This window comes from Bemisia tabaci, chromosome 3 (genome assembly GCF_918797505.1).
Source record: "Bemisia tabaci chromosome 3, PGI_BMITA_v3".
Taxonomy (NCBI): Eukaryota; Metazoa; Arthropoda; class Insecta; order Hemiptera; family Aleyrodidae; genus Bemisia; species Bemisia tabaci.
In genome coordinates, this window is record NC_092795.1 from 44,431,228 (window position 1) to 44,454,496 (window position 23,269).

Genomic DNA, 23,269 nt, shown 5'->3' on the forward strand with positions numbered 1-23,269 from the left:
TACAGAGTTTAATTAAGTTTATCGTTGTTATTGATGTACCTAGTATTACTCTAAAGAAAAAAAACTTTTGATTCAACTAGTCCTAATTAAGTCTTTTGTTATTCATTTTCATTTTTTACTTTAAATTTTAAGATTTTGTTTCTCTCCTTCATTTTTATTTTGAACATTTCCTTTTAAGTACCTGTATACTTAAATTTTTGCATAGGTTTGAATATACCCAACGAAATTGTGCTTCTAAGAAAATGAGATTGAAACGATTTTTTGCGTTTGTAAAATATAAAAGCACACATTCCCACTATCTCTACCATAAATATGCATCATGCATGAAGATAATGTTAATTTATTGTGAAATTTAGTGATGATGCAAGACGTCAACTTCACCCAACTTTCCAACATATTTTGATTGGTTAGGTTTTTTTCTAATTTACGTCGCACCCTTTCTCCTGTAATTGAAGGGTAACATACAAAATTTCCTTGTTTTTTGCTCCAGTATTTTTTTCCATTTTTGCTTCAGTTTAATTCCTGTTTTATCGTACCTATAAAAATGTATAGGTAATTCTGAAGCTATGTAGCATCCTTGGAGTTAGTCATTTCCATGTATGAATTGATCAAAATTTAAAATGAAGTAAATCATGTAATTAATATTCGTTCTTGCATATTTCCCGTGCAAAGTTGTAAAATAGTGTTGTTTTTCTTGTGTATTATTTGTATATATTTGTAAATAAAATGAAATATAATTGATTTCTACCTAAAACTTATATTTTATCGTTCATCGTACTCAACCATAGGACTATTCTCTTTAATTTCTTGGGTACCTATATTAATCAGCAAGACCTGGATTACAATATTTGAAATTTTATCAACACAATGTAGAATTTGCACGCAAATTTTTTATTGCTTCATCTAAAAGTGCCTTTAGAGCTGATTTTGCAGTTTTTTTTTATGATTTTTTTCGGCTAAGGGAAATAGTATACAAAAAAATTTAAAAGTGAGCAAATGCGCCGCCTAGTGACGTCATCTGGCGACATTTCCCATTTAAATGCATGTATTCTAGCAGATTAGATCATTTTGTTACATTTCCTCCAATAATTGTCAATTTATAAACCAAGGGTATCGTCATGTTCAGCTGACTTGGTAGCGTCCATTCAAACACGGAATTCGTCAAATTTCAGAAACCTGCAATTTCTCCATTTCAGCAAAGATACCTATGCCCCTGATTCGTTATTCTTACTTCTTAATATCTCTTAATTCAATACCATTATAATAATAGTTTAGCTTTGAATCATGATAATTTTACTGAATTCAAGTTGGTTTTGCACGAAGGAAAGGAGGAGAGGGAGCTCATGCTATAAATCTGATACCTATCAAACAGCTCTGACTCACCAAAAAACACAATAGTTCTGCAAAATAAAATCGTACAGTTGGTTCCCTTAGAAATAAATTAAATATGTAAGGAAACGGGAAACGAAAAATTAAATAATCTCTCTTCGTTTTTTATGGGTTTCGGTCCAATTTGAAGCTTAAAAATGCCTAAGAATTTCTCATTAAATGCAAATCCGATCTCTAAATCAGTGCGAGTAAAGTATACCTGCCGACGTTACACGATTGGTAACACATTATTTTTTCGATGGTGCAAGGACCACTTTCAAACGCAAGAGAAGTTAGTATTATTTCTGTCGTAATGCCTCGATTAGACAAAATTGTTCACAACTGTCTTTTACTGTAAAGAATTATTTGTTATTGTTAATTTTTTTTCTACCTCAGCCTAAAATGCTAGATCTGCATTTCTCTTCTCTCACTTCTACATCTTTGCTGGCAGTACCTAGTATATAACCAAAAAGAGAGCACTTCTTCAAAATTCATTTACCTTTCCCAGCATTTCCGTGCGAAAGATGAAAGTTTCTGATCCAACTTTTCTACGTAAAACATGTTTCAAACACCAACGCCAAAAGAAGGTCGCTCTCCAAAGTTACGAAGTTCTAGGATTTTTTCTCCCTCATATCATGTTTCTCAGAATACACAAATATGATTAATGCATAAGGCGTAACTAATTTGATACTCTCATCAAAATACAGAGAGCTTCTTTTTTGAGTATGAGCCTCTAGACAGGGTAAGAACTGGAGGCTCTAAGCACATGAATCTGCATCAGAATTTCGCGTAGAATTCAATGGTACAAACGGGAATTCATGAAACCAACTAATAAGCGAGATATTTGCGTAAATAGACTGCGCATTTTTGTAAATCCCGCTCGCCTAATATACGAATGACGTCACATTTGTAGCCAATAGGATTGTCGCAGCGCTGCGCAGCGCCGACTGAGCATCGGCCATCGAAAACGTCCAACGCTCCCAACGCCGGGATCGTAAACAAACGAAAATTGATAACAGGAAGGACCCAAGCACCCAAGCAACTCGAAATCTTTTAATTTTCATTAATTACAGTCCATGTTCGACTTCAAGAAAGCATTTGACAACCATTTTCCTCGTATTTTATAACCTGGAGCCACAGCCTATCGGCTCATTGTAATGTGCACTCTGAGAATCAGTTCCACAAGTCCAAACCCTGACATTCTTTTCTTTGACCATTCTCTTTTCATTCTCGCCACAATTTAAGTGTTATGCAGTTTCTTTATCTAAAATATGTGGTCTTGAATTCATTCAGGAGTCAGAAGTTTACCTTTCTTTTAGTATTACAGCCCTTTGACCCCTCAAACTTCACCGATATGACCTCATGTAGTTCAAGGTTTCTCTGGCCCGAACCGAGTGATTACACATCTGAGGTGTGTCTCATGGTTCTTCAAATTAGCAGTTTAGAACTAAATTAGGGACTACAGTGACTCAATCCAGTTCTGCTTTCTTGTTCAATGTTTGTTATCAGTGTCTGTTCTTTTACGTGACCAATCTAGTGCATGCACTGTTACGCTATAAGTACAGGTATTATTGCTTTTTTCCTGCTGTCAGACCTTTTTCTTAAGCCTGCTGATTCACCACAGAATCTGCCCTAGTTGTGTAAATAATTTGGTGTGTAGTTATTGAGTTAATACCTCCTTGCGGTGATGCAAACTTTCTCAGATCCGTCATAAGTGGGTATTGCATTTAGACGATCACTCGGACCAGATGAAATCACTGCTCTAGCAGCTCAAATTTATACTTTGATCTCTGATTCACTAATAAATAACACTTTATGGTGTCATTTATATTTAATCAGTTCAAAGCTAATTCGACAATGAATCATCAATGGTCCGATCGAAAAAGGAATTTTCTGGTGCGTGCTACGGCTGAATCGACATTACCTACAACTCAACTTTCGAAAGCATGAACCTTAAAAAAATTCATCAGGAACTGGTACTTGGTAAGTAATAATTATGTTAGCACTCTCCTATTTCTGAAGAGATGTGTGTCCTGTAAATTTCAGAATATACTCTCCTGCCATATATCTAAAGAGGAATACAACATCTCAAGTGGGTGAAGTTATAAAATTGTGGAAATTGGTCATTTAAAGGGCTTTTCTGCTCGAAGACATGACTGAACCAATCTGAAAGCTGTGAGTTACGAATGATGGAGGGTCCAAGGTGTCTTCCCTGCTTTAAAAGATAAGGAATTGTGCCTCAGGCCTTAAATGCTATTGGAAATTCCAAACATTGTGAATTCAAATGCACGCTACACTTCATCAATGAATATGGAAATTTGTCTCAGAGAAAATCTGATAAGACCATTCTGGTAGTTATTTATTCCTGGTTTCTTAATTTCAGAATTTTTGTATTCTAGTTATCATCAAATGCTAATCAACAGATATTGCACAAAACAGTTGCTAATTATTTGAGGATTCATTTCTTAATCAGTATGTTTTATGTGTTTCATGCAGCGACGAGCCTTACTGAATTTCATGAAATGAAGTGATCACACCTACTTACCTGCAACATAGTTAGATCATCCTCCAAGCGTTAAGAAAATATTTTTCCTCTCTTTTAAGAATTCAGGGCGAGTAAAACCTGCTCAACAAAAGTTTGTGTAAGATTGTTCCATTCAAAATCACCTAAGAATCATTTCAATGGTAAAGTTGCCAACGATTCCTATTGAAAGTCGTTTGGTTCACTGAATTTTTCAGGTACCGAAAGATGAAAGGATCTTGAAAAGTCATAGAATTACATCCCACCATGAAAACAAGTTGGGAAAAACAGTTCAGATTGACCAGGGATGACATTTGTAACATTTACTTCTCAAACCAATCTAATGGCCAAACATAGGTATCATTTGCAAAACGTGTAAATTACATATCCTGAATACGTTGCTCAAACTTTCTACATCCAGTTCAGATTTTCAAAGGGAAGCAAGTCAGCATATTGTTTGAATTAATTACTGAATTTTCTGCCCATGTAGAGGAAAAATATCACATTTCAGAGATTTTGTTGAATGATTTTTTAATTGAGAAATTAAGAGGAACAGGAAGTCTGAAACTTTGTGAATTTAGGTAAGTGGTTTCCCAGTTTAGCCTTGTCATTAACATCCTCTTTTTGCCATGAATGATTATCCACAAACGTAAGCATACTCACACTAACTGTCCAACAACAGATCCGTATGTACCCTGGTGATACCTTAGTAACTTCAGATATCTTACCTTTTGAACTACTTGAATGGTTGAAAAATATTTTCACTTCAAGACGGATGGTCATGTCCTGATTGAAGCTTTCGAAAATTGAATGTAGTGTCGATTCAGCCGTAGCACGCACCAGAAAATTCCTTTTTCGATCGGACCATTGATGATTCATTGTCGAATTAGCTTTGAACTGATTAAATATAAATGACACCATAAAGTGTTATTTATTAGTGAATCAGAGATCAAAGTATAAATTTGAGAGCTGCTAGAGCAGTGATTTCATCTGGTCCGAGTGATCGTCTAAATGCAATACCCACTTATGACGGATCTGAGAAAGTTTGCATCACCGCAAGGAGGTATTAACTCAATAACTACACACCAAATTATTTACACAACTAGGGCAGATTCTGTGGTGAATCAGCAGGCTTAAGAAAAAGGTCTGACAGCAGGAAAAAAGCAATAATACCTGTACTTATAGCGTAACAGTGCATGCACTAGATTGGTCACGTAAAAGAACAGACACTGATAACAAACATTGAACAAGAAAGCAGAACTGGATTGAGTCACTGTAGTCCCTAATTTAGTTCTAAACTGCTAATTTGAAGAACCATGAGACACACCTCAGATGTGTAATCACTCGGTTCGGGCCAGAGAAACCTTGAACTACATGAGGTCATATCGGTGAAGTTTGAGGGGTCAAAGGGCTGTAATACTAAAAGAAAGGTAAACTTCTGACTCCTGAATGAATTCAAGACCACATATTTTAGGTAAAGAAACTGCATAACACTTAAATTGTGGCGAGAATGAAAAGAGAATGGTCAAAGAAAAGAATGTCAGGGTTTGGACTTGTGGAACTGATTCTCAGAGTGCACATTACAATGAGCCGATAGGCTGTGGCTCCAGGTAATAAAATACGAGGAAAATGGCTGTCAAATGCTTTCTTGAAGTCGAACATGGACTGTAATCAATGAAAATTAAAAGATTTCGAGTTGCTTGGGTGCTTGGGTCCTTCCTGTTATCAATTTTCGTTAGTTTACGGTCCCGGCCAAGGCGGATAAAGAATGGTGGTCGCATTTCGATTTTGGCTGCCATCTTGAAGCGTTGTGACGTCAGGAGGGTACGGGTTTTGCCGTGCAATCCGAGGTTGAGTCGGCCCCCCCGGCCTCGGCCAGCCCATGTACCCGATGTACCCGATACCGTGTGACGTCCAGAGGGTACGAAATGCGACCACCATTCTTTATCCGCCTTGGGTCCCGGCGTTGGGAGCGTTGGACGTTTTCGATGGCCGATGCTCAGTCGGCGCTGCGCAGCGCTGCGACAATCCTATTGGCTACAAATGTGACGTCATTCGTATATTAGGCGAGCGGGATTTACAAAAATGCGCAGTCTATTTACGCAAATATCTCGCTTATCAGTTGGTTTCATGAATTCCCGTTTGTACCATTGAATTCTACGCGAAATTCTGATGCAGATTCATGTGCTTAGAGCCTCCAGTTCTTACCCTGTCTAGAGGCTCATTCTCATAAATTCTCCATTATCTTTCTCTCTCGCTTCGTCCATTAAATTCCTCGCTCTCGTGGAATGGATTTAGTACCTCACAAAGGCCCCATGTATCCAACTTGTGAAAGTTTTCATATTTCCTTGGATTTTACAAAGTTGACGGAGTTGAAGAATTTGATTACGAATTGTGAGTGCTTCGCCTACACTTTTGACTTTCAACAGGTGCATGTTTTCGGACGTAAAATGAGTATTAGTGGCGTATAAGAGACATTTTTGTCTAGTATGGGACATTTTCAAGGAAGTGCGCTTCTGATTACTTTACCATCAAATACACCCTAAATTAGATCATTAATTCCCCTTTAATTTTTATCTCGTGACATTTTGGCAGGCAGGTAATCTCGGTCAAATTAAAAAATGAACAATGAAGCTTTTGCATTGAAAGTTCCTCTCAAAACTTAAGATTTCAGTTCGCTGGACTAGACTTATTCATGGTCCCAACAAACCGACTATCAAATTCGTCTAAAACTAGGGCTCAAAGTTTTTCGTGAGCAAAATTTTTCCTATCTTTCTATCCTCCCATCGTGATGTAAGAAAGAGAAAAATGCAAATACCGCTTATTGCACTGAGAAAAAACTATGGTTATAATTACCATATTAGTGGTGTTCGATATGCACTCTGAATTAGTAGTGGCCATATAACCAATAATAGTTATATTTTTACTGGAGCAATCGTAATTTTAGAAGTGTGCGGTAGTAAAATTACTATTTAACGGTAAAAATATCTCTATTATTGGTTATGTCAACTACTAATTATGAGTTCATATTGAACACCACTAACATGGTAATTATAACCATAATTTTTTCTCAGTGTGTCTGCCAATGGAGATGTTGCATGTGTGAGGAAATTGTGATATTACTGTTGATTCTGATGTAAAAGTTCGCGAGAAACACGATGTGGTCACTGACTTTCTCTGAAATCAACTCCCAAGCTCAAAAAAAGCTCTCAACTTGAGGCCAGAATGGAGGGGATATCCCACCCTACCCTGAGAGTCCACGTCTACATCAAGACAAACTCTCCATTCAAAGATAGGGAGCAAATAAATTGACAGGGTTGCCGTGATTTCAGTTTAAGAGTCCTCAAATAAGGTGGCAGCCCTGTCAATGTATCTGCTCCCTATCTTTGCATGGAGAGTTGATCTTGATGTAGAGGTGGACTCTCAGGATAGCGTGGGATATCCCCTCCAATTTGGCCTCAACTTGAGAGCTTTTTTTGAGCTTGGAAATTGATTTCAGAGAAAACCAGTGGCACCATCGTGTTTCTCGCGAACTTTTGCATAGGAATCAACAGTCAATTCGCAAATTCTTTACACATGCAACATCTCCATTGGATGAAAAAGTAGTCTCCCACAATGAGTCGAACCGAGACTCAGTCTCCGCACAGTCTGCTGGCCAGACCCTTTCATTCCTCATCTTCGAGTATCCGTCGCCAAAGCAGAGTGCCTTTTGCATTTTTTTTTTCAACTAATTAGTAATGATTGATGATTGTGACCATGAGAGAGGAGTGGAAGGGTGCCGGAGGAGCGAGGTGACGAAGAACCCCGGCGAAAGGACCGGTGCGCCGTTCGGCGGCTGGGTCCCGACGAAGGCGAAGTGTTACTGTTTCCGGCAACTCCGTGTGAACATGTTTCCTGTCGATTGACCCTCCGCGGAAGCAACCTTGCAGACCCTCGCCAAGGCGACACACATTTTTGGCACAAAAAAGAAGGGAAAAAGGGAAAGCTTAATGTCCTTCCTTGAAAATAACAACCGCAATGTTGCCATTCCAGGATTCGCCTCTTCCTACAACTCTTTTGAATTAGAACTTTTTTAATTTTAGTTTTCTGCTTTTATTCTAATTGAATGTTTCAGTTCGGAAACGATCCACCTCGGGAAAAAAAAATTCAAGAGACGATAAAAATTGCGTAACAGTCAGAAAAGAAGTCCGCAAAAAATCGCAAAAAAATTCTAGAACCAGGAGAAATTGAACGGTATAACCAAGATTTCATGTAACACAGCAAAAATAATTTTATTCACAAACTCCGTTTTATCAAGAATTTATTCCAGAGAAATCATTATGGAAATAATTGTAATTAAATCAATTTATATAATGATAGGTTAATTATTGCGAACAGGGTCGGACTGGCTCGCATCTGAGGGCGTAGACCCTTGGCTGGTTAAAGGGGCGTACCTAATGTGATATTTCCTGGTATAGAGCATTCCCTACGTGGAGAGGGGTTCAGAAAATTTGGGCAAATCAGCACAAGTTTACGCTATTTTCAGGTTCAAAGTTTATTGATCGCACGGAGTAAAAATTGCAAAATTGAACGTGAAGCACAGCATTGAGAGCTCACGCTTCGCGTCATCGCGCCTTCAATTTTTCAGATGCAGCACGGACGTCCATCAAGTACGAATAGTTGTATCTCTGCGCCGTCGTAAACACGCATCCTTTCCCTCCCTCTTTTTCCAAATTGTGTTTGTTTCCTTTTGTCTCATTCGTAATGGTGCTTCAAACACTACGCAAGTATTACAGCCGAGGGTAGGAAAGATGTCTTCAGGCCTCTTTTAAACTTTTCTCCCGAATCAGAGCGACGTTTCATTGACAGCATGAAGCAGAGCATTGAGAGCTCACGTTTCGCGTCATCGCGCCTTCAATTTTTCAGATGCAGCACGGACGTCCATCAAGTACGAATAGTTGTATCTCTGCGCCGTCGATAACGCGCATCCTTTACCTCGCTTTATTTCCATATTGTGTTTGTTTGCGTTTGTCTTATTTGTAATGATGCTTCAAACTAGAGCAGAGCATTGCGAGTTCACAACTCACGGCATCGCGTCTTACAGTTTTTATATGCAATGTGGACATCCATCTTGCGCGAATAGTTGTATCGCGTTTACATTTTAGATGTCTCTTATTTTTGAATTTCGAGATAAATTAGAGCTATGCTATGGTATGTCCAAATCAATAGTAATTTGAAAAGGAGGAAATATGTTAAAAGGTCTCTTAAGAGGTCTATAAAGGATGCGTATGTCTAAAAATCGAACCGACCATCGCTTCTAAGGGAGTTATACATAGCGAATGAAGGAGGGAGATGATAAAGTTCCTGTATGTCAAGAAGAAGGTGAAAATTTCACAGAAAATTGTTTGCGCTTCAGAAAGTAGTTCTTGGACCTCTGTTCACCACTATTATGCGTTAAAGCGCCTTTCTTTACTCCTAACTCTCCCTTCTTCCGTTCATTTAAGAAATTTTTCTCACATCTCGGTCGTAATTTTTTTTCTTCTTCTTATTTTGCTATCTGTAAGAGGGGCGCGTTTTCGGCGTGCAAAGGGGGCGTATCTGCCAATGGCAGATTGGCCTTATGGCCAGTCCGAGCCTAATTGCGAAGCTCCTTTGTCAGGAGCTACACGCAAAAATATGAACACCGTAAAAACCCGAGAGGGTCGTTTTCGAACTGAGAGATTCAATTGTTGACATCAGCTTCCAAGTTATTGCAACAGATTATTTGAGGAGCTTGTGATTGGTTGTACATTTTTGAGTAATTTCAACTTTCAAATGAGAAAGAGAATACTCTCAGATTGGTACTTTCCCATCAGATGCTCAAGGCCCTTCGGCCCGATTCAACGCCGAATCAAAAAAAAAAAAAAAAAAAAAAAAAAAAAAAAAAAAAAAAAAATGGAGCAAGTTATTTAAAACACAGTATCTGAAGTGTGAAATCAGAGACACTCGTCTCCTTAGTTTTAATTTTTGAAAACTACAGCCGTGGTGAGAATCGGCTGAATGCTATTTCCACCAAAGTGCCGTGTGATTGCAATGTATGCCATAATTGTTTTGAATTCAAATAGGTACTTTATTTGTGCGTACTTTACTTGTGTGGTACTTTTCAAGTGTGTTTGAGCGTAAAATATACAACGCATGGTTCATGATTCAACGCTGCCTGACATATTCCCAACATCACAAAATTGTAGAGAAAGAAACAGAGTCTGACATTATTTTCGGACGGCATCATACATAGAGATGAAATAAAATCTTTAGCGCCTATGTCCAATAATTATAATAGTATATTTGTATATAAGTATAGACTACACAGTAAGTTCATGCCTGGAGCAAAATGTCGGGCTAGCAGAGGAGAGGAGCTCCGTCAAGCAAATCTTTTCGAGGTTGTCATCATTTGGTACGTGCGGGGGTGCGGTCTAATTCTCCTGGGACCATCCTCTACATTCAAATGCTATTACCGCCCTGGCCCTGTATACTCTTACTTCCAGCCTTTAGCGCCTCGCACCGTTTCCTGGTTGCCAACTAGGTTTTTACTCTCTCCGCTCTTCGTGTGGATGGAGAAGGCATTATTCTTCGAATATAAAAATAAAAAAAAAAAAATTAAAATTAAATTTAAAAAAAAGATTTAGTTTTCATTATTTTTTTCTACATGAGCCAAACAACCAGTCAATTTTATCGCAAAAGGTAGGTCTGCTAAACTTTCAGAACACGGACCGGTGAGTATGTTTCAGAGGGATACTATTTGTTTTGTGGATTGGTTGATTAAGGCCAGGGAAAACTATAGACATATTTCAGAGTTTTCTGACGTGAAATGATTGGATCTTAAAGATCGCAAAAAAATAGTATCCGCGCTGTTTTTTCATTCATCACGGCACACTTGCAAACTATCCTGCGTGCAGCAACAGTTAAGCTGAATGTGAACCGTCAGGGAAAATTCGCCCATTAGAAAATTTCAAGATAGCGCGGGAATTTGAGCTTTATTTAGCAAACAACAAAATATCCTATGTATGGTAATGGTTGTCTACTTCAAGGAAATTAAGCCGAATTTGATCTGAACGGGAACGGGGCTCGTTATAAACCTAACTTGCGCCTTCATTTTGAAAGGCATACGACCACATATTCCAGTTGTGGTAATTACTTACTTGATCAGAGGAAATCAATTGCGTAGGCGCTGAATGACCTGATGTCTGCGTTGCGTTCTCCCTTCATTTTGAAAGGCATACTACTATTATATTGAGCGTATCGACTATTTCAAGTAATCTGCAAACCATTGGGATTACGCCTTGTCTGCACGGGACGTTTCATGGGATTTGTCTTTAAGAAAAAATTTTATTTGCGAAGTTGGGAAAAATTGTAACATAATTGAAAATTTAGATGATACCTAAATGTTTTGAAAAAAAAAAAAAAGAATTCTAATCAAAATTAGAATGAGTACGCACCACATTTTGTTTCATTTATGTAAAAATTCGTACACTGGAAAAAAAAACACATTGGATCCAGACCCAGACCAGACTCTTAAAAACATCGACGAGAAAAAATACTCTTGATGCAATCGGATTTTTGCGTAAATCAAGAACCAAAACTCTTAATTTGAGCGGATTTCCTTTTGATGTAAGCTTAAATCTGATTGAATCAAGAGTATTTTTTCTTGTCGATGTTTTCAAGAGTCTGAACTCTAGATCCAATGTGTTTTTTCTCCAGTGTAGTGAAAATTTAAGTTACGACGTGATGTTTTAGGTGTTAAACGGTTATGGCGTTACAACGAGCGTAAGTCATAGTTGACAAGCAGAAGCTTCTTCTTCGCCTCTATCTCCTCTTTTTCCAGCACTGAAAGGTGCTAATACACCGGCGGAGGCTATAATTACGCAAGCCAAAACTCGATATAAATTATATTGCTGGCCTCCACGCGTCAAGAGGCGGCTGTGTGGGCGGCGCGAAAACAGACGAACACCGCTCGACCACCAAGTTGTTTCGCCAAAAAACGCCCCTTCATTTAAAAATCATCAAAATAATAAATTAACGACACCCATCGATGTCTAGGTAGGCCTAAATGGGTTCTTAAAAACGGGTATTTATTGCGCACGCCTGCCTGTTTTCGCCAAACAATCTTCTCGGGGTAAGTCAAGACCAATAGACCATAGTGAGACTACATAATACATCCAATCAAAACAAATCTAGAGACTCATAACTCGAAATTCTGAAAGTGATACAGGGTCGAAAGTGGAAATAAAAGAAAAAGACGTCATCAAACATTAATTGTATATTAATGCATGCAGGAGTTATGAAGCATTTTTCTCTCAAAACAAGAGAAATTTGGAAAATTAAGTAAAAAAAGCATTGGTTGCTCTGTCCATAATTGTTAACATAAAAATTAGACAAAATTTCACTCAACATATATTTATGTTAACCAAATACACTTCGTGAATATGAAAAAGAGATACTGTAGATTAAATTAGTCTTCTCGCTCCTCTGATCAACAATGTTGCATTTTATCAATGGACTTCAAACTATTTACACAGATTATTTTAACAAACGAAATTACTTGAATTTCCAAGTTATGCCAGAAAATTCTCGAATTAAATTTATTATTATTTAATTTAAAATTTTTGGTGATTTGGGGTGGCAATTTGCTGGGTGTCTAGAATTGCTAGAAGTCGAATATTTTTGAATTTGTCACTCAAATTCTATTTTTACCCTCCTTTTTTTTAAAAAAAAAAGTCACTGAAAACACATTACGGTTCACACGCAAGCGTCATGTCACTGGCTGACTTATTAAGTACGCGGGTGACGGGTATGACACTGTACGTCTGTTCCGTGCGCGTCCGAAATGTCGTGCATACGTCTTTTCGTTCGAAAATAAAATCCATACAGTGTAGTAGATCTTCCTAACAGCGGTCCATTCATTACAGAGCAAGGGGAATTTTTTCCCCCGTAAAAACTTTAATCGATAACGGAATCGGTGATTGTGCGGACCGGTCCTCACGATCGTAAACAAACCCGCTCGGCGGCGGGGGCCGGAGGGGTGGGGAGGGGGTTGCGGGAGGCGAATGCCACCCCCGTCAGGCGGACCATTGTCGCGGCCCGCCGCCGCAACGGGGCGCGCAATTTTGACCCCCGAAGCGACGCGTCGAACAAAAGGAACCCCGACGAAAACCCGTTAAAAATGCGAGGGAGGTCACCATTTACTGTTTCCGTGTAGCAAATCCTTAAAGACTTTATTTCAAACGTATCTTCAATTTCGGCAATCATCCCCCTTCCGTGGATTTTTATAACGCTGGTCAGTCCCGCTTCCTCTCGCCCTCTCTCTCTCTCCCTCTCGCCGCTGTCCATATATCTCTTTCCTCATCCTCGGCTTCCCCCTTTTCCCCCGTTTACGAATCTGTTTTGCCTGTGGCCGTCATCCCTGGACCCTCATTCGGGGTTGCCAGTCCGCCAATTACGACCAACCCCTCATATGGGGGTGGGGTTTTTTGAAGCCACTTTTTGGCATCTGCGATCTTTTTATCTCGGGTTGAGGCTGAGGCTAAGACTGCAATTCTGCCGTGCTAAGGAAGAACGCCGTATGAACATTCGGGAGTTGCCAAATTTCCTTCTATGGTATGCTTATTTTCTTGGAAATTTATGAATGTTTTTCCTTTACATTTTCAGAGTCTTTAGGTAAAATTGCGAACTAAATTATCTGAAAAATTGGGAGGAAAATATTCATAAATTTACCAGGAAATTCGCGTTTTATCATAGGAAATTTGGCAACGCCTGAAGGTTCATACGGCGTTCTTCCTTAGCACGGCAGAATTCCTCCCTCGCCGCTGCATCGTCTGGTCCGTTTCCGGGTCATTTTCCGAGATTAAAACACCGAGCTCATTGTCGCATCTGTCCCGACACCATTAATCTGCTCCTGCGGTGGTGCGGGAGGGAGGGGGAGGCGTTGGTCATGGTAATCGTGACCATTGGGCCCCTGTCCACTCGGTATTAAAACCAATTTGATTGATAGATTTTCGCACCGGCTCCGCGATTGTTGGTCCGTTAGGTGCCGCTCGTCATCCGATAGTTTTATTCTGGGTGGAGGAATCAGATGACTGACCTCCGCGCTTGGAGGGGTTGTGCGCGTGAGAATGCCGACCAGTATTGAATGTTTAGTACTTTTTCATGATCGCATTTTGTGTCGGAGGGTATAAATGTACGCGGTTCAATTAGCGACAGAGAAGTGTTCTTTCATTTTTTGACAACGACACCAGAAATGCACGGATCAGCCCCTAATGAAAGAGAATGAGATCTCGAGAGGAGATTTTCCACCTCACAGGCTTCTGACTACAGCATTTATTGAAGAGTGAAAAAAAATTAATTACACATTTTTTGTGAAAGCTATTTGGGTTACAGTGGACTTCATAAAGTATAAAAGCCCATGGCAGAATAAACTTGTATGCGTCTCTCTTAAAAGTCACAATTTTTTCCTGGTGCTAAATTTTAAAGAAATTAAATGAAAAACCCGTATTCCTGATTTCAATTTGATGCTATCTTTGAAAAATACACAAAAACAATTACTATTCACTACACTCTTCACTGAATCAATTTTAATGACTCTGAAACAATCGTCAGAGTTTAGAAGGATGTTCCTCCGCAGAGAACGTTATTTTTGTGTCCTAATTACTTTTTAGTAAAAAAAAAGTACATTTTTTTTAAAAAAAAATTAAATTAACTATTATATAAAAAATTATCACGATTTTGAGTTAGGCCTCCTATACCTTCAGTTTTGCGATTTAGCTGTTTATGATAAAACAGTTAAACCTTTTGTTTTCCCAACTGTCTCGTTACTTCTTCCTATGATCGATCTTGCTGTCACCCTCGGCGCGGCGTAGCGTAAGGATTCCAATAGTAATAATTATCCTAATCAACTGGCTCTCAAACTCAGTAAACAAAATGGAGCATTACACTCAAAGCGCAAAAAACCCGCTGAGCGTAACCCTCGTAACGAGCTATTAATACACAGAGAGGAATTAACCAATAAACAAACGCGCAAGGACCCTTTCAACAAGCATACACGATTTGTACGGATAAAAAGCGGCAAAAAAAGGTATCATATCTCCCTCCGAATGACTTAACTACCCGTGTAATGATTTTAAATAGGCGGTAACCTCTCGTATTCAAAGAGGGGTGCCGAAACGCCAAGGGAGGTATTCAATTCGCCCCGTCTATTAACCCGACCCACGAAAAAAACACGGGCAAAAAAGAGGCGAGGGTCCCAGGGAAAGGTACACGAGCGACCTGCTCGCGCGGTTAAAAATAACAAGTTATTCAAACCTTTTTTTGTGCCGCCGCTTTGATTCTCACCTTCCGCGACCTGCACTTTTTCCCCTATTTTTTTCTGGATTTTATTTATACCCCTAGAAAATCCGGCCCCTGCAGGTTGATGCACCTTGCGCTGACTCTTTCTGCACTCGGCGCCGATTGTTTTTTATGATTTTTTTTTATTAGATTTCTTTTTAATTTCCCTTTTAATCGTTGTTGTGTCAATACTCCGTTCGACCCTTTAACCTTCCGAGAGCGCCGCGGTCACTCCGTTTACAGTCGTTCTGATGCGTGTCGATTACTTTAATTTCTCTTTACAAAAGATGTTTTGAATTAAAAAAGAAAAAAAGTCGAAAAGCGTTATTAGTAAGGTGCATCATTTGACGTTATTTATATGCTTAACATATATACATATAGGGATATCACCAATAGTGTTCGAAACGCACAAGCGCCAACGCGCCAAATGCGCCTAAGAAATCGGCCATGGCGCCTAAAAAATGAATGCGCTGGGCCAATGTGGCCCCTAAAAATCACCCTCCAAAAAAAAAATCCTATTTATCTCGGTGATTTTTCGAAATTTCTCCCCAAGTTACAATTACCAGTTTTGTAACTAGAACATCTTTCGTCTAACTTATCACTAAATGCGCCGCGATATATCGGCATCAAGTCAACTTGGCCCCTAAAAAATCTTCAATGGCCCCCAAAAATCGAGCTTAATGCGCCACATGGCTCCCGAAACTCAAAGGTGAGTTTCAAACACTCATCACCAAATTCACAGGGATCAGCAAGTTTTCAAGTAATAAAAAGCACGGTTTGCCTACTTTTTCATTAAAAAATGAGTTAAATTTCAAAGTTTCAAGAAGAACCAATAATCGTCAGGCAATTCTTGTAGGCTACACTAAACTAAAATGCGTGATACAACTATATCAACTCCTGAGCCGCTCAAATTGCGTCTATCGAGTTGAAGGCGAACTTGATTTTTAACTCCAGTTTCCAGTTATTTAGATGTGACCGCAACCGCGGTGCTCAATTTTAACTAATTGCAACTTGCAACTTGATGACAACCCGCTGGTAGGTAAAAGTAACACATAGGTTAAAATGGCCGTGAGTGTAGATCCTAGGCTTAAAAAGTCTTAGGTGAAAACGTGTGGGTGAATAGTCCCTCAGGCGAACAGACTGTATCGGTGAGTAGTCCCGGCACCGTTTTGTTCAAAGAATATTTTCACGCCCCTGAAAATAGATCTTTCTTGAAAATGTGTTTCTCCTATCGATCGTGAATTCAGTGTAATTCAAGTATTGTACACATGGAACATACTCGTGGTATTGGTCTTCAAAAGCACATCGAATTTTTCACTTTTAGGATACCATATTTCTAAACCTATTCTAGTCCGCCCTTTTTTCACCGCACTGGAAAAAAAAAACACATTGGATCTAGAGTCCAGACTCTTAAAAACATCGACAAGAAAAAGTACTCTTGATTCAATCAGAATCTAGCTTAAATCAAGAACCAAGCCTCTTAATTTAAGCGGATTTCGTTTTGATTCAAGCAAAAATCCGATTGAATCAAGAGTATTTTTTCTTGTCAATGTTTTCAAGAGTCTGGACTCTAGATCCAATGTGTTTTTTTCCTCAGTGTACCATGTTCTAAACCGATTCTAGTCCGCTTTTTTCACCTCTCATCGTTGTTAAAAGTTGTGAAGGTATTTCAAGTCTTAGAATTTCCGGAGAAAATCCGTTTAATTGTAGCCTTTAAAATTACCCTAGCTAATATCGACGCGTCGTCTTTATCAACAAAATAACAATTTGAAGTTTTCCGACGAAGACAAACTCAGGAATCAAAACTCGGAGCCAGTGGTCAGTCGCCCTCGCAAAGTTGCATTCAATAAAAGCGTCACAAGCGGCGATCGAAGGAAACCGAGGGAGCGGGCAGGGATTGCAGGGGCGGGGTGGCCGGGGAGGGGGGTTGCCGGACGAAGAGGGATGCTGAGCCTAAAAACCGAAGCCGGGATGAATCATACACGGGATCCCGGAGTCGGCGCACGGTGGATCGAGCCAATGGAGTAGGTCGGACGAAATTTGGAAACTTCAAACGCTTTTAACTCCGTTTATGCAAAACTTTGAGGTTCTAAAAGTGGTTTCATTGGTTTTCTCGTGAAATTTTCGTTTAAAGGCACCCCTCATAATTTAAAACTTGACGAAATAAACATCAAAATGTGCAATTTCAGTCGAAAATTTCATGTCCGACCTCTCAAATTGACTCTATCCATTGTGCGGCGGAGCGCCGGAGCAGTTTTTCCGATCCAACCCTCCCTGATAAAAATACACCCTTAGCGTGTTGCACTTGAAATATTCATTTCCACCCCCGCCTTCGCTCCACGCCCCGCCCCCACCTTCCCGCCCACCCACCCACAATTTTATCCCTTTTTCTATTTTCATTCACTCACACCTCCCGGCTCCCCTCGCGCGCGGCCCTTTATTGCTTTCATTTTTTTCCGACCCCTCTTCGCATTTTCCCGGCCCTCTCCGGGGCTGAATCTGTGTGCTAAAGGGCTGAGAACAACCCATTCTGCCGTCGAGTTAGCTGCGCTTCGTGTGTGCCTCGATTCGGACGCCGAGCGTAGATGCCGCTTCGCGTCCTGAAAAGGCTTCGCGTTCCCGTTTTAACCCCCCGGAAAAGAGGGATTTTTGTGTCCGAGTTGGCAGCGAGGAATGATTGAATGACCGCATTGGCCGTTTGGACTTTGAAGAGCTCTTTGCACGGAATGTTGGCCGTGGGATAAAACGGACACATTTATTTTATCCAATTTTTGTTTTGAAGGACTTGATAAATTTCTCTTCCGCGGCGCGGGGCAAAATTTCTCGGGTCTCTTTGGGTTAAACGGCATCGCCTAGATTTTCGATAGGTACTACTCATCCGTGTGGGGCTGGTGCCCAGGCGCCTGCCCAAATCCTAAGTGATGCCATTTTAGAACCTAGCCCTAGAGTCGTCGTTTCCGTGTAGAACTACGGTCAAGCGATCCCCGTCAAATCAAAGGTACCTATTTGTCACAAAAATTTGTTAAAAATGCATTGAAACACTACCTAACTTAGTATTGCATGACAGTCTATGACGTGTCAACATTAGGGACCATTTTCGACGTTCAAGACTATAAGTAGAGAGCATTTTGACAACGCTCATAAACAGTTTGACGGGGGTGTGAATAGCGGGCTAAGAGCCATAATTTTTGTGGCAAAAACATTTTACATATTAATATCATCATGAGTGTATTTTTTGTACGTCCCATGAACTCTCAATCTTTGGAATAAATGTTTCAGAAATAATTCGAATAATTTTTTTTTATTCATGCAGGAGTGAAGAAGAACTTCAGGTATGTCACGTATTCTTCGTTGGGGAAGTTACGCATCACACTGGAAAAAAAACACATTGGATCTAGAGTCCAGACTCTTAAAAACATCGACCAGAAAAAAGACTCTTGATTCAATCAGAATCTAGCTTAAATCAAGAACCAAGCCTCTTAATTTAAGCGGATTTCGTTTTGATTCAAGCAAAAGTTCGATTGAATCAAGAGTATTTTTTCTTGTCAATGTTTTCAAGAGTCTGAACTATAGATCTCATGTGTTTTTTTCCCAGTGTTTTTCTCGACGGAAGGTGCTTACTTTCAACCACAGAAGATGTTTCACTGTTACCGCAAATGGAAACAAAAACTCCTGCTGCTGCTGTTTTTTTCGAGCTTGTTTTCGGATTTGTGAGTCGTGCCTCCATCTATTCACACTCCACCTCTGGATAAACTTTTTTCTTCCTCCTGGGGACGCCCCCGAGAAGTGTGCGCATGTTTAAATCATCTAAACCATTTGTTAAGTAATTTATGGAGCTCAAATGACTCCATTGACTCCCCCATTACGGTTCAGCTCAAACTTTCTATTTCCCTCCCTCGACGATGCACCGAGGCGCGCGCTCAGCTTCAATTCCAGGATGAGACACACTGCTGCGGGCTCGCTGTTGCCAATCTCAAGAATTTAAAAAGAAGGGGAAAAAATAAGTTCAGGAAATGGAGAGACCAGTAAATCTGAGTAATATTACTCGCATTCACGAAAAAGTTGGGGAAAGTTTTGCTGCACTGTGTAGACGAATGGTTTTTGTAACTCTAACAAATTGGGGTATGAACACACTGGAAAAAAACACATTGGATCTAGAGTCCAGACTCTTAAAAACATCGACAAGAAAAAATACTCTTGATTCAATCAGATTTAAGCTTAAATCAAGAACCAAGCCTCTTAATTTGAGCGGACTTCTTTTTGATTTACCTAAGCTTAAATCTGATGGAATCAAGAGTCCTTTTTCTTGTCAATGTTTTCAAGAGTCTGCGGACTCTAGATCCAATGTGTTTTTTTTTTCCAGTGCAACATTTGAGTTTTCCAAATTCCATGAGACATCGCAATCTGTAGAAGACTGACACTATGGACCTTGTAATCTTTCAATTATTTTAGCAGTTCCCAAGAGATACAAAAACCCCTCAATTTCGAGGGTATTTAAATATAATTCTGTCATCTCATTGGCTAATGAAACTCTAGTACCATCAATCCTGGGTTAAAACCACTTCAATCTCCACGAAGCATTTGTTCAAAAGTTTACAGCGATCTCCATCCATTCGTTGGCGAGCTTTAAGTCAAAGCCAGCAGCCTGATTGTTGAAACTTTAACTGGCTATGTCGGCAAGATACGACAAGACATACCCCTATCTGCGCTGTGTAGTGTATCGATTTTCGATTCTTGTCGTGCTGACATAAATTTCAACAATCGGGCTGCTGCTAAGGACAAAAATTGCTTTGCACATTCACGACCTTATATCATCACAAAATCGAACTTCAATTAAGAATTTTAGGCAACACTTAATTTTACTTTCAGCAACCTGAACTTATTACAACCTAACTCATTCATGGGAAGGAAAAATAATTACAGCAAAAATTCAATCATGCCCCTCCCACAAGAAAAATAAAGAAGAAAAATCCAGTGGTGGTTTACACTCTGGCATTCAGTTTGGCAGCGGGGTACACCGTTATGAAAGCAAATGTAAAAATAGCTGTGCACGTAGTTAATTGGAAAGGAGGAGGGGTGGTGAGAGACGGGGTGGGGTGAGGGATGCGGCTCCCTCCACTTCTTTTTGGAAAGGTGTTTTTGAGTCCGGAGATGGGAGGGGAGGAGGGGCGAGGGAGTCCCCAAGGGATCTCTCCGCAGCATCTTCAGCGGGCACGCGTCTGCCCCGGGTCGCCTGGAGCCGGAAGGGAGACAAAAAACTGGGGTTGGAAAAAAAGAGGGGAAAATTACATATACTTCAGGAAACAAGTCGGTGAAACAGACCATCCTCCTCCCGGATTTTAATCCGGACGTGCCATTTTCATGCGCTTTTTGCGATTCGATGAAAGGAGAAAAAATCTTGTTTTTAGCCCTAAAAAAACCGCTGTGAATCAAAGTTTCACTTCCTGCAGTTCTGCATGATATTCTATCGATTTTTCAATCAAATCGCAAATTTGATCGCGATTTTTCAAATCGCCTTTCAAGGAAAAAATAATGATCTTTGGTTAGAACGAATAAAGAGAAATGAAGAGAAAAGTATAACTTAAGGAGAAAGGATCCAAAAAGAGGGCACCCTCTCTTGGCGTATGCGTGTGACAGTTAAAAAAAAATTTACCTATTTTTCAATAATATGCTCAAATGGTGTTGCTTATTCAGCTTTTTGACCTATCAAAGATTTATCTCAATAGCAGCGTTCTAGCTGTGCTGCTACTGTCAGTGTGGTTACCAAAAAATCAAATTCCATTAAAAAAAATAAAAAAAACACCTGGAATCGTCGACGAAAAATAATCATTGCGCATTCTGAGTTGTTGGTTGCCTTCCACCTCGATTTAATTTGAGTAGACAAAAAGTCTGTAACGCTTCGTAGCGAAATGCAGAACTCTCTAGTTTTAGCATAGAAACGACATGTGAAATCAGTTCAATCCTCATTTAGCACCATTATAGACTTACCACCTGCGTTCAATGTATAGGAGCCATAATTTTAAAGACTTATCTTTTGGACATGACTTTACCATGACTCAACTGAATTCTTGATCATTTTGAAAGGTTTTATGAGGAAAAAGAGGACTACATATTCTCGGAAATTGTTGTTTCAAAAATTTCCAAATAATTGTGGGCTCGCACATTCAAAAAAATTCGATAAAAATTCGTGAGGTTTGCAGATGCGTAGTCCCTAAAACTCAGTGGCTTTTACCAGCCTAAACGCACTGGAGCAGTTACATCGGACCGACCATCCGAACGGGGCCCCCATAACCAGCCCTTATTCGCGAAACCTGCGAGGCCAGGTGAGGTTGAGGTAGTGAAAAAACGGGGTCAGCGCAAATTACACCCTCTCGAGCCTTAACCCATGCCTAAACTTTGGATAGCGCGGCACAAGATGAATGATCCTTTATTAAGCAATTAATTACGAACGTGTGCGCAAGGGTTCTGATTGTTTTAATCTTGCGCCGAAACCATCGCCAAACGCACTGCCCAACGCCTTCCTCATAACTCGGCCCCCAATCAATTAGTGATGGCCCATGGCCACGGGAGGACGGGAGGAGGTATAAATGCCAGCCTCTTTTCTTTTTCGGAACCAGGGGTGGGTTTAAAAAAGAAAAATGTTTGCTCGCGGTCGTTGTCAAGTTGGGAATTTTTTAGCGAGTTGGATTTCAGAATAACATCATAAGCCGTGGTATAAACAACATTTACAGATGGTGCAAAACGTAAGTCATGGAAATAAAATAAAGGTATAAATTCAAATTTCCACGAGCTTCATGTTTGGCCTTCACTGGAAAAAAACACATTGGATCTAGAGTCCAGACTCTTGAAAACATCGACAAGAAAAAATACTCTTGATTCAATCGGATTTAAGCTTAAATCAAGAACCCAGCCTCTTAATTTGAGCGGATTTCCTTTTGATTTAAGCTTAAATCTGATTGAATCAAGAGTATTTTTTCTTGTCAATGTTTTCAGGAGTCTGGACTCTAGATCCAATGTGTTTTTTTTCCAGAGTTAGGTCTAATTGTAAGAAAATTCGTGTAGTTAGCGAATAATTGCGAATACTCTAATGGCTGACCCAACGCTGTAAAGTAAAATTTTCAATTTCCAATTTTGCCCGAAGATTGTTTAGAAATAACAAGTAATTATTTCGCGAATACATTGATCATGCCTTAAAGAGAAAAAGAAGAGAAAACCTTCATGGATGCACCAATCTGACTAGAGGAATTGGTGGCAGAGACGTTGGTTTTGAAACTAACCGAAAAAGGAGCTGGTTCCCTCGATCCCGCTAAACCCGACCCCAAGTCAAACCCAATCTTAGTTTAGTCATTACGATGAAAATCTGTTGAGAGATGGATGAAATATCATAGAAGACAATGCTTGTTCACAGAAGTATTGACACAGTAAAAATTTGATTAAAAAAATGAAAAGAAAAAATATAACTTTCTCTCACGATGTTTTTAGGTAGGTACTGCAAAGAAGCGCCACGCGCCGCGCCATTTCAGGTGAGTCTTTGAAAGAGCAAAGGACAAAATTTGCCGGTCATTTAGTATGAAAAATATTTTCCTGTGATCAAACGAATCGGAACATTTTTTCTGAGAAATGCTTCATATCAATTCGCCGTTTACCCTCCCTTCTGATTTTCTTGGTAAAACTGGCAACAGATTTGGGTCATTGGGGGCGTGTTGACCACGTGCTGAACCTGGCGCATATCTTTCTGCTACTTACCTGTGTGAGTTTGCCGCTAATGATACTAAATTTCGCTAAAAATGAGCTCATTAAAACGCACTTGGCAGATTAATGTCTTCTCAAAGTAAAATATATAGTTTGGTCGTTTTTCTGATTTAATAGTTCACTGCATTAAATCGAACCTAAACGGAAAATTCTTTAAGTTTTTTACTTGAAATCCAAAACGGTACAGATAATTGCAGATTTATTTTTTTTCGTTCTTTACAAACTATTGTTAAATATTCATTTACTTAAAATTGAATTCATGTTATGCATACCACATTTATTGGAAAGGTA